The sequence below is a fragment of the Trematomus bernacchii genome, unplaced genomic scaffold, assembly GCF_902827165.1.
Source record: "Trematomus bernacchii unplaced genomic scaffold, fTreBer1.1, whole genome shotgun sequence".
In the NCBI taxonomy this organism is placed as follows: Eukaryota; Metazoa; Chordata; class Actinopteri; order Perciformes; family Nototheniidae; genus Trematomus; species Trematomus bernacchii.
The window spans coordinates 121,035-134,776 of NW_022987671.1; positions in this window are offsets into that span (position 1 = coordinate 121,035).

Below are 13,742 nucleotides of genomic sequence, written 5' to 3' on the forward strand. Positions count from 1 at the left end.
CGGACATGTTGACCGGCGGAAAAAAATCTAACTGAAACTCTGCCGCACGATCCCCTCGTTCCTTGGAAGAGGCTGAGACGTGGGTGTTTGTCATCTGCTGGTGGACTACTGGAGAGAATTACAGTGCTTGCCTCGACGGGGAGGGATTGCATTGAATTAAAGCAGCGGGAGCAAACGCTTGCCTCGGGGAGGGAGAAAAAGAGCCACAGCGGAGAATAAACAGAAGGGCAACCATGGCAAACATGCGCGGGAAGTCTTCTTCGCTGCTTTTGTGGCAGACTACAGCGCCACTTACAGGCCTGGCATATGTACTACAGCTTCTCCAGCGCTTTTGAGTGGCAATGGCCGGCCGTGGCCCAACCCCACATTCCCCTGATAGGTGGAGAGTTGGCCATATAGGCGGAGCTCCTCCGTCCTGACGTCAGAGGAATTTCAAATCTGTATCAGTCTGTATTTTTATCAAATCCGCTGCAGCCCCATTTTTAGAGATTTGGGTATGGAGGAAAAGAGAGGGTTGTGTTTTCTGACACTTGGTGAGTTCCCTGACACACCGGGGACACATATTCATGTATAAAAGACGTACAAAAGTGCATTTTGCATGATAGGTCCCCTTTAAGTGAGTCTCTTTTATTTTCTGACTTTATGGGTATTTCACTTTATATTAAATACATAACAATAAGAGTGCAGAACATCTAATACACTTCACTATGAATCCAGAACAATACAACTGCAGCAGTATGGACAAAGCGAGATGTTTGCATGCATTTTGAGCAGATTTTGGCAGAATCCATCAGAGTGGATCGTGCTGTTCATCCTATGTAATCTAAATGTAAAGAAACAATTCTAAATATTTAAGATAAAGCTGTGAAACAATCTCAATAATTGGTAGCAAAAATGTAAGGTTTTTTTAATTTACATAAAAGGATACATGTTGAGATAGGAAATTCTAATATCTTAAGAGAAGAGTTTGAATATTAAAAGATACAAACTCTTTTGGCTCCTTCCTGTCTTTCTACTGGGTCTTTCTTGGCTTTGTACTGGCTATCTTCTAGCTCTATTCAGGTTTTTTTCTAGCTCTATCCCTGATAATTTTCAGAACCTGAAGGCTCTATACGGACTATGTTCTGGTTCTTTTCGGGATCCATCCACTATCTCTTGTCTCTGTCCAGTGAATTACACTTGTGTTACTGGAGCAGGTAAAGCATACAACAGATACTTTCAGCATTATCGGAGCACGAAGTGGAAGCTTGGATGAAACACAGCGGACTTCTAAACAATGAACACCCGCAACTTGGAAGAAATAAAGTTGGGTTTTATGCGTTCTGATATTGCAATGCAAACCCATGATGTAATGACAGTAATTAAGAATAATTTAGTCATTGAATGCTCATTTCAGTAGATTTAATCAAACAAAACATAAACATATTGGACATGGCCTCAAGACTGTAACCTCTTCACATTCTGTTGAAATAGACAATTACTAGCCATATTTGTATTTAACCTTTATTTAACCAGATAAAAGCATTGAGATAAAATCTAATGTTCAATGCTGACCTGGCCAAGAAGGCAGCAACGTTACACATAACACATAATACAAACATATAAAATACAGAGAACATAACTAAGAAAACAAAAGACGAAAAAGCAGTCACTACATTGTGCACATTAGGACAGTAAGAAAGGTACAATACTTATTACTGCAAGAGCAGCTGGTGATAAGGACTTCAGACAACTTCAACTTAAAACATGCTATTGAGACAAGTGCCCTTATATCTTACACATTGCCGTTTTGAATCATTAATATGTCGATGACAGTTGAACTGGATGATGTAACATTTATGCCATCTGCTGGAAAGAAGACGTATCGCTCTGTTGGCGTTGTTTAGGCAACAAAAACAGAGTGAAGCTCTCATTTAATAAACAAACTTTGAGTACAGACACCGTCCTGCAGAGAGCACAAAACCCAACAGCACGTTTTTGGTCTAGCATCACTTTACAACACGTTTGCATTAAGACACTAAGACTAGCTGGTCCCTTGTAAAGGTGAGTCCACCTTAAATGAGCAGTGGGTGATCAGCAGGTGAAAGGCAGGACACGGGAACTTGGTCCTGAGGAGATGTAACGATTATTAAACAAGAAATAGTCGAGTCAAGGGGTCAAAGAAATGAACATTTGTGATTATTCGCGAATCGGTAGCAGGTGGGTGAAATCAGGCTTAGGGAGTAACGTATTACATGTAACGGCATTAGGTCATCAGGATACAAAATAGACAAATGTATTCTCTTACAATTACAGAAGCAGCTGACGACCAACACACTTGTGTCTTTTGAAACGATTATGCCATTTAAATATTTTGTCACAAACATTGCAGCTCTATCTTTCCTCTCCTGTGTGGACTCTCATGTGTGTCTTTAAATGATCACTCCGTGAAAACATTTTTTTACAGACTGAGCAGCTGTGTGGTTTCTCTACTGTGTGGACTCTCATGTGTCTCTTTAAACTTCCACTCTGTGCAAAATATTTGGTACAAACTGAGCAGCGAAAGGGTTTCTCTCCTGTGTGGACTCTCATGTGTTCCTTTAAACTTCCACTCTGCACAAAATATTTGGTACAAACTGAGCAGCTAAAGGGTTTCTCTCCTGTGTGGATTTTCATGTGTTCCTTTAAACTTCCACTATGTGAAAAAGCTTTCTTACAGACTGTACAGCAGAATGGTTTCTCTCCTGTGTGGACTCTCATGTGTTCCTTTAAACTTCCACTCTGCACAAAAGATTTGGTACAAACTGAGCAGCTAAATGGTTTCTCTCCTGTGTGGATTCTCATGTGTGTCTTTAAATTTCCACTCTGTGAAAAAGCTTTTTTACAGACTGAGCAGCTGAATGGTTTATTTTCAGCACTACGTTGTGGATCACTAACAGATTCATGTCTATTTTTCAGTGAGTTTGAGCCTGATGCAGGTTCTCTGGTCTCTTTCCAATCAGCACTGTCTTCAGTGTCAGGTTCAGAAGAGTCTCCAGTGTCAGGTTCAGAAGAGTCTCCAGTGTCGTCCTCAGTCTTTGGTTGTAAACTGCTCTCTGGATCTGAGTTCTTGGCTGGTTCTGGTCCTCGACAGTCATCTCCATCGGCTTCTGTTTCCATGTGTTCAGTTTGTCTTTGATGAGGCTGTGAGGACTGAGGTTTCTCTTTATCATCTTCACTATTCACAGGGTCAGTAGTGAAAGTGGACTTGGAGATATCAGCCTCCTCCAGCTCCTGAAGCTGCTCTCCCTCCTGACTGATCCTGAGTTCCTCCTGTTCCTGCTTAATGTGTGGGGGGGGCACTGGGTCCTCCTGGTCCAGACTGGTGCTCCACTCCTGCTGGTCAGGGAGAAGCTCTTCTTTAACCACCACCAGCAGCTGGACATCTGCAGGAAACAGGAAACATACAGTCAGAACAAACTGTTAAGTGTTAGCATTTACAAATCTAATCACCATTACAATGGGAGACATTTTGCAGCCCTAATTAATGCCTTTGTTTTTATATTTTCACATTATCTTTCTTAGTCCCACCTATTGTGTATTTGTGTTGGTTCAATTCACCTTATGTAGCCCAGCCCCTTTCCACTTCCAGTTAAAAATTAAAAAGGGTTTTTTCTTCTGGCGTAGCACTAGCTGCAATGTAAACAAGGAATTGTATTTGGGATCGTTCACAGATACACTACAGTATAGAATTAAAATACTCTGTTACAAATTAAAATCCTGCATTCAAACCTTATTTAAGTAAAAGTATGCAAGTATTAACAGAACATTTGATGGCACCTTCTTATGTAAAAGTAATGATGGTGCAGTAAAATGTTCCCTGTCAGTGTTTAATTTATGATGTTTCTTGATTATTTCGTATGTTGCATTTTACTGCTGTACATGTTCCAAGTTGCGCTTGTATAAATGATTATAGATGAGGGAACCTGCTAAATATTAAAATGTGTGTGTTTTTTATATACAGTACCAGTCAAAAGTTTGGACACCTTCTCATTCAATGGTTTTTGTTTATTTTAATTTGTTTCTACTTTGTAGATTAATACTGAAGACATCAAAACTATGAAAGAACACATATGGAATTATCTAGTTAACAAAAAAGTGTTAGAAAATCAAGAATATGATTTTTATTTTAGATTCTTCAGAGTAGCCCCCTTTTGCCTTGATGACAGCTTTGCACACTCTTGGCTTCTCTTATACCCCTTTCACACCGGCGCTTTTCCAGCTCCTGCTGGGAGCTAGAGCCTGAAAAGCGCCGGTTTTTCCTGTTCACACCGCAGCGGCGGCGCGTCATAGCTCCGGAATGCGATTCACTTCCAGCTCCAAAAAATTGTCGGTCCAGAGGCAAGAGCTTCGGAGCTATGACGCGGCGTCGCTTACGTCTCTTACGTCGAGGCGTGCAGGAAACCTTACTTTGACCATCCGTTCGCTGTTATTGATCATTGTGGAGATACATGGGCTATACAGGTTGTCATGTCCGACTATCAGAAGTAGAATCATAATGAAAAATACGCCGGTAAAATGTGCCTATAGAAAACGGCTTAGCAAGTAGTCAGTTTAGCTTCGGTTGCTATGCTAACATCACCCATGTTATACCAGAGAAACTTTCATAACAGCGTTGTGATACCAAACAGCGTCAATTCAGACTGACACACATTCACTTAAGGGGAACTGGGGATATGTATCAGCTGCTTGTGTGACAGTCAGACAGTGAATACTTTAGAGCCGTGTGAGCTAACCCGGAGCTAACGGGACAATAAACTCCCGTGGAAGTGCAGCCACTGCAGCGGTCGGTAAATGCCGCTGAAACACATTAATAAACAATGAACCACGGCACTCTGGAGAAAAGTATAAGGTTGGAGAAGTCGTTATTTAATTTAATCTGGCTTCGTATGATTAAAAGCAACACGACCCGATGCAGTCCCCGGCCCGTTGTTGTTGTGGGAGAAAATCAGCGACGTAAACTGTGACGTCATGACGCAGCAGCGGCAGCTCTGGGCAGTGTGAACAGAGCGGGAGCTGAAAAGGGAAACGGGAGCTGAACCAGAAAAGCTCTCGCGAGGAGCTAGAAAGTGAAAAGCGCCGGTGTGAAAGCCGCATCAGTCAGCTTCATGAGGTAGACACCTGGAATGGTTTTCAATTAACCTCTTAAGCCCCGAGCCTGTTTTTCAGGTCTCAGGCTCGAAAATGACATTCCCAAAACAAATGACCATATCTTCCCTTCTAAAAGGGTTAAATTAATAATCTTTGTTCTCAAAGTAATGATAAACCTGTAAGTTGGATGTAGAAAAGTCAGAATCAATATAGATGTTTTTTATTTTAAAGAAAATTCAGATTGAACATAGTAAAAAACTGTAAATTATAGTGTCCGTCCAAAGATTCTTTTTTACTTCTAGTGAAAACTACCCTTGGATGATGGGTTAGTAGACTAAAAGCTTTAGGAATCCAAAGTACAACATATAATAAGTACCCTGTATCAAAATTGATGCAAAAGTGCAATTTGACCTTTTTAGAGAGATTTAGCAAAAAAAACCCACTTCTGGGGTCATTTGGGTGGATTTGACCTATCTCTGGACACCCCTTGGTCGATTTTGATGAATTAAATCTCTTTATAACCGCTAGAGCCAATGGAATCGAGGGAAAGTTCTATACACACCAACACGTTAACAAATAAGGAGTGAGAGTGACGCGTGGCCAAAACCGGAAGCTGCATACACTCTGGTGGCTAACTTTTTCTCTCCGATTTTTACATAAAAATGGAATTATGGATTATAAATAATTTTTTCAAAGCGATAGATACATTATTAACCTATGGATCAACCGATTCAGCCACATTTGTTCTCGTTTTAATGCCATTGAACACGTCTTTTGATCAGATTGACAGCTACGGTGAGACGATCTCCCGTAAAAGCTCCGTAAAGGTACGTGTTGTGATGTCTGTGTTTGCTTCCCCTGTCGCGAGTTCGGATCGCTCAGTGATGATACTATACCTATATAATCTGTGGAGTCTCAGCTTTAATCGGATATATTGTATGTGCAGCTACGATAAGTAATAAGGGTATCTTTATCTTGAGTTCTGTGCTAAAGTGCGTTAGCATTTTTTCGCTTAGTGCTAATTCAGAGGCTTGGTATTACCCTTGTGTTTTGTTTTGGTAAAAATGGTTCATATCTTCAGTTAGCTGAGATTCTTCCCGTTAATCTGGTGCTACACATTAATAGTTTCATAAATGTTAAGAAGCCCTTAGACACAGTCTCAACAAAAAAGCGGTGGGGGGGGGGGGGGGGGGGGGGGGGGTCCACTGGGGGGACCGTCGTCCTTAACCTGTTACGCACCGCCCCCCCGGTATCGGGCGGATAAACGCGTCATTTGCAGGAAACAACCTCTAAGGAATCTTAATATTTAATAAACTATGAATGTTTTATATCCATGTAACGGGGAGAAACTCAGCTAACTGATCTTTTTAATTTTTCTTTTAAAAAAAACCCCACAATGCTAACACTCAGTCTCTGAATTAGCCACGAGCGAAAAAATGTAACCTATCACTGCACCTAAACTCACTCATAACTCCCTTATTACTTATCCTAGATGCACAGCCAACCCATCGATTAGCACTCAGTGATAATTATTTGCGACGCTATAAACGAAAACGTACATCAAAACATGTGGCGCTAGGTAGCTACAAACGCTAACATGGCTTACCTTGGTCAAAACTGGTCTTCAATGGCATTAAAACGATAAAAAAACGATGCTGCAGTTAATCCATAGGTTAATCCAATGTGTCTGTGTCCTCTTTGAAATGATTTCTGATAATCCATAACCAATAAAACTGCTTTTTCGTTTCCAGATGTCAGAGCGAGAGATCGCTTCACTCTGGTGCAAACCTGCATGCACGAAGCCCCCACCGTTTGTTTTCACAACGAGTGTGTGTGGGGGCATCCCCCTTCGATTCTATTGGCTCTAACGGTCAGAAAGAGGTGTCAACCATCAAAATCGACCAAGGGGGGCCAGAGATATGAAAAAAAAAACATTTTCACCCAAATCACCTCAGAGGTGTAGTGGTTTTGGCTAAACCTCTCTAAAAAGGTCAAATGTCACTTGTTTTGCATCAATCTTGATACAGGGTACTTATTATATGTTGTACTTTGGATTCCTAAAGCTTTTAGTCTACTAACCCATCATCCAAGGGTAGTTTTCACTATAAGTAAAAAAGAATGTTTGGACGGACACTATAATTTAGTTTTTTACTATGTAAAATCAGAATTTTCTTTAAAATAAAAAACATCTATATTGATTATGACTGCTCTACATCCAACTCACAGGTTTATCATTACTTTGAGAAAAAAGATTATTAATTTAACCCTTTTAGAAGGGAAGATATGGTCATTTGTTCTGGGAATGGCATTTTCGAGCCTGAGACCTGAAAAACAGGCTCAGAGCTTAACAGGTTAAGAGGTTAACACGTGTGCCTTGTCAAGAGTCAATGTGTGGAATTACTTGCCTTCTTAATGTGTTTGAGACCATCAGTTGTGTTGTGCAGAGGTGGAGTTAGTTCCCAGTGGAAAGCCCTATTTGACTGCTGTTGTAATCCATATTATAGCAAGAATGACTCAACCCAGTAAAGAGAAACGACCGACCGTCCATCATCACGTTAAGAAATGAAGGCCAGTTGATCCTCTGCACAGAATAGAGTTACCAGCCTCAGAAACCGCAAATGAAAGCACCTCAGATTAGAGCCCACATAAATGATCACAGAGCTCAAGGAGCAGACAATCTTAAAGGTCCCATGACATGGCCATTTCTACTGATCATAATTCCATTGTTGAGGTCTACTAGAATAGATTTACATTGTTCAATGTTCCAAAATCACATTGGTGTTCTCATACAGCATCTCTGTATAGTATGTGTATTCACTCTCTGTCCTACACGCCTTGTTGGAGCTTCACATTGAACATGTGCTATTTTATTAAATAAACTAAACACCTATGTTATTTATCCAATGTATGTGCATGTTTCAGTGTCCACTGCTTTGCGTATTCACATTCTCCCTAGCTCTGTTTCTGAAGGGCGGGGCTCTGCTCCGCTCCCACCCCCCCACACACACACGAATGCACACACTCACAATCAGAGACAAGAGCGGAGGAAAGGAGGAGAACAACAAAGTGTAAAAAAACTCAAACAAATCTGCATTATTGTCCCGAGCTCTGCTGTCTGCCCGTTTGTGTCCCCCCCAGTTTCAAATTCGTTTATTATTATTTTTTAACCTCAAGCCGTTATCGTCACGGAGAAGGACACACACAGCCTGCCCAGGTGGACGCGCGCGAACGCGACAACGAACGTAGCGTGCGCATTCTAAAAATAGCTCACAGATGGTGAGCAAGTACCGCGGTTTTGAACTACAGTATTGAATTTGACAGAAAACAACAATGAAACGCCAGCAGAAGAATAGTCTAATGAGTTGGGTGAAAAAAAAGAAAGGAGATGTGAGTTGGTTTATTCAGTAAATTAGCTCAGGATAATTGGATGTTCTGTCTACACCTGTTGATGTGAGGCTAATGCAGGATTTGCTAGCTTGATGCTACCGGCATTTAGCGGCAGTGACTCAACAAATTGCCTCTTAAAATGTATCGTCAGCAATGTATGACAAGCAGACTGCTTGTTTAATGTTAGACTCACACCAATAGCTCAATATGATCATAACATGATTGCTTTCATATCAGAGATCAGATGAGGTGGAGCTGCCTCCAGCAATAGAGGATGAGGCAGAGAGAAGCAGCACAGGGTTGCAGCAGGTATGTTATATGCTGTAGTCAGGTGATTTAAATGTATCAATGAAAGGAAGAAGTGTAGGCTACATGATAAGAAGGGAATACAGTTTGAATAAAAGTAATACAGTACAGTGTAACACTGTACTTTATTACTTTTTAATGTACAAATACTTTGTTTCTGTACGATAACAATAACAATAATCCACAGCTCCTCTCTGCTCCAGAGGATAAAAAAAAAATTCAAAATTGTTTTTCCGGGCACACCCCCGTTGGGGGGGGTACCCGAGCAGCACCCTGCCAAGGCAGTAAACCTAGGGGAAACACTGGACGGGTAATAACAGAAAAAGCATGACATGGGACCTTTAACATGCACTGTTCAGAGGAGACAGCGTGAATTAGGTCTTCATGGTCCAATTGCTGCAAAGATCCACTACTGAGGATGAACAACAAGAAGAAGTGAATTGTTTGGGCCAAGAAACACAAGGATTGGATATTAGACCAGTGGAAATCTGTACTTTGGTCTGATCGGTCCAAATTAGAGATTTTTGGTTCCAACCTCCGTGTCTTTGTGAGACGCAGAGAAGGTGAGCGGATGGTTTCCCACTGTGAAGCATGGTGGAGGAGGTGAGATTGTGGTGTGGGGGGGGGGGCTTTGCTGGTGTCACTGTTGGTGATTTATTCAGAATTCAAGGCATTCTGCAGTAGCCAGCAAAATATAAATCATATTCTGGATTTTTTAACACTTTTTTGTTTACTAGATAATTCCATATGTGTTCTTTTATAGTTTTGATGTCTTCAGTATAAATCTACAAAGTAGAACCAATTTAAATAAATAAAAAACTTCAAATGAGAAGATGTGTCCAAACTTTTGACTGTGTCTAATACTAGTGTATATCGCTCTCAAAATATATATTCTGTATGTATATGTATATGTATATATATATATATATATATATATATATATATATATATATATATATATATATATACAGAATATATTATAAATACATGTTGGCAATAATTGATTGATGAGATTTTACATTAATTTATATTAATGTTTTAATTACTTAATGACCTTTGAACTAGTTCCCCTATTCTTTATCAAGTAACATTTTAGATGTGTTTAATTTATTATTGAACATATTTATTCATTGATTTCTTTATGAATTATTCTCACGCAATTTGAATTAATCCAAAGTGTTTGTTTTTATTTGCTTTTACACATTTAAAAAGAAAAGGTGAATAAAGAAGCACATCAGTATCAATGTATGTCACATTTAACCAACTAGTGCCTACATGTATGGGTAATATTTAAATCAGTAAATTAAATGGCATAGTATTCAATGTATGTATTTTTATAAATATATGTATTTTGGTAGGTTTGCGCTTCCGTAATACATTTGAATTATTATAATAAAGTACATGTGTCTAATAATACTTACATACTTTTACTTAAAGGTAGGGTAGGTAAGTTTGAGAAACCGGCACGAGATACACTTTTTGTTATATTCCATGGAATGCTCTTAACATCCCGATAGCAATGAATATCTTAAGTGCTTTGACAAAAAATCCATAACAATTTTTTATCTGTGGAAGCCGTAGTACTGTAAAAAGCATGACCAATCATTTTAGCCGGCCCGGCTAAAATAACTGGATGGCCTACCTGCCTGTCAGCCTTCCATCTGTGCACAAACTTATCTTGTGCCCTCATTGGTCATGTGCACGTTCGTGTGTGTTGGAGCCCATCTTCAGCACCAACCACATCGTGAAGTTTGCAGACGACACTACTGTGGTGGGTCTCATCAGCAACAACGATGAGACTAACTACAGGAAGGAAGTGAACCAGCTGGCCCTGTGGTGCCAAAACAACAACCTCTTCCTCAACCTGGAGAAAACAAAGGAGATAGTTGTTGACTTCAGGAGAACCCACCGTCGACCCCCTCTCCCCCTGACCATCAACGGCGCTGCTGTGACGCAGGTGACCAGCACCAAATTCCTTGGTGTGACCATCACTGATGACCTCTCCTGGAAAAACAACACCACCGCACTAGCGAGGAAAGCCCAGCAGCGCCTGTACTTCATCCGGAAGCTCAAGCGAGCCGGAGCATCACCCCCCATCATGCTGTCCTTCTACCGAGGCGCCACCGAGAGCATCCTCAGCAGCTGTATCACGCTGTGGTTCGGAAGCTGCACCGCCTCCAACCGCAAGAGCCTGCAGCGCATAGTGAACTCTGCCCAGAGGATCATCGGTGCCTCACTCCCATTACTAGAGGACATATACAACACCCGCCTCACCCGCAAAGCACTCAGCATTGTGGGTGACTCCACCCACCCCTCCAACAGCATCTTCAGCCTCCTGCCTTCAGGAAGAAGGTTCCTCAGCCTCAGCTCGCGCACCTCCAGGCTGGGCAACAGCTTCCTCCACCAGGCGGTCAGGATGCTGAACTCTCTCCCCTCCCTCCCTCCCTCCCTCCCTCCCTCTCTCTCTCTCTCTCCCCCTCTCTGACATCTCTCCCCTGAACTCTCCACCCTGCCTCCGACCTTTCTCCCCTGCCCCAAATGGTCCTGGACTCTAACCCCCAAACTCACTTTTCTGCCCATCTCCGCTGCTACTGCACTGAAACTGTACTTTGAACACTTAAATTATATTATTAACATTTTAAACTGTATACCCCGGTTATCTAGGCCCTTTGTTTTGTTTAATGTATACCATGTTTATCTAGGCCCTTTTTGTTTTTTGTTTGATGTATATATGTCACACTGTAGGACTGCGGGAAACGATATTTCGATATTTCTGGATGTACAACATGTAGAATTCTTGACAATAAAGCTGACTTTGACTTTGACTTTGAGGAGGGGCTCTGTAAGGAAGTGGCAGATTTTTTCCGGCTGTGTATTTTCAAATTCCAGCGCACTCGAGCTGGTTTCTCCAAAATGACCTACCCCACCTTTAAATAAGATATGAATGCAGTACTTTAACTTGTAATGGAGTATTTTCAAAGTGTGGTGTTTGTACTTTTACTTCAGGATCTACTACCTGCAGCAAGTGACTGATTCTATAATTTAGGGTGCATTTCACATCAACAAAACAGTACAAAAAAAGTGTTCTTTCTCAACAGAACAATCAGTGGTTCAAGTTAGTATATTCCTCAGTGTAACATATCCACTAGTTGCAAAGCTTAAACATTTTTATTTATTTATTTATTTTAAGGGAAAGGATGTTTTCACTACTCAGTTTGTCAACTATGTTACGGACAAACTTGATGTTATTACAATCATTTGATTAAGTCCTGCACTTCAAGTAAAATCACATTTGAAAGGCTCTTGAGTCTATAAAGGATATCAGAAGCACTATTTTAGACATTTTAAATTTGAAAAAATGAGGTGCAACATAGTTGACAATGAAAGTCAAACATTTGACGCAAATAACATAGTTGACTGGACACATTATTAACCATCAGCACTATGTTCATTTCAAGGCAGAAGTGCAAAATTCAATTGATAATGATGTGCAATGATGTCTACATGTCATACAAATTGTCAACTAGGTTACCTGTCAACTAAGTTACTACAGTTATTACAGTACTGGGTAACTTAGTTGACAGGTAACCTGTCCCTATTTTGACCCATCATTTCAATGGTAGGCCTTGCCTGGATGACCACATGTCATTTTCTTGAACAGGTTAACATCACTTTGAACATATAATTGAATTAAAATCATTAAACAATTGTAAACCATAACAATGTACGTAACACTGTTGATGGTCAATTAATATACTGATTGACAATGTGCTATTATACATAAAATATTGTAAAAAATTAGAGGACAATCACCACAGTGTGTTCAAAATGTCTGCCAAAGAGGAACATGGCATCATGTGATGCTGGTGACATGGTATTGGGACAAACCATTTTTGAGTTAAAGGGGGGAGTTATGAAGGTAGATATGGTGCAAAATGCGAGAGCGTGTGAAACCTGATCTGAGCTTGTGTGCATACATTTACACTTGTATAAAATATCCACGTATCTGTGAATCAAATTTGAAGTCACAGAAGAAAAAAAAAGTTTTGTAGCTTGTAGAAAAAAAATGAATTTAGTGATGAAATGTTCACTTGCAGAAAAATATATTTTTTTTAAATATATTTTCCATTACAACTGCAACTTGGTTATTACAACCTCTCAAATCAGTCATTACAACTTCACGAATCTGCTCTGTGGCAGTATAAATCGACTAATCTGCGGCCTTGACTTTTGCTACACTTCTTGCGATGAATGTGTCGCAAAAGTAATTTTCACCCGTATATGTGGGGGGAGGGAGGGGGGTTGGAGCGAAGGGGCGGAGCTATCAGAACGACGAGGCGCAAGATCGGTCAGTCACACACAAGTGACTTATGCCCGCGTCATAGCTCCGGAATGCGGTTCACTTCCAGCTCCAAAAATGTGTCGGTCTAGAGGCAAGAGCTTCGGAGCTAGAGGCGGCGTCGCTTACGTCTCTCTTACATCGAGGCATGCAGGAAACTAAACCCACCTCCCCTGAACATGGGTCGACTGAAGAGTCTCGTCATGCCTGCCTACAAGCAGTAGCGCTGAGCAAAGTGACTAGAAGGCAACCACACACTTATAAAAAAAAACACACTTTATAAAGTCAGGCAACACTAACCAGGCTTCGTGTGATTCTGTTTATTTGTACCTTACTTTGACCATCCGTTCGCTGTTATTGATCATTGTGGAGAGCAGGCAGACGTTTTGTTTTGTATTATAGCAGCTATCGGATGGAATCAATACATGGGCTGCACAGGTTGTCATGTCCGACTATCACAAGTAGAATCATAATGAAAAATACGCCGGTAAAATGTGCCTGTAGAAAACGGCTTAGCAAGTAGTCAGTTTAGCTTCGGTTGCTATGCTAACATCACCCATGTTATACCAGAGAAACTTTCATAACAGCGTTGTGATGCCAA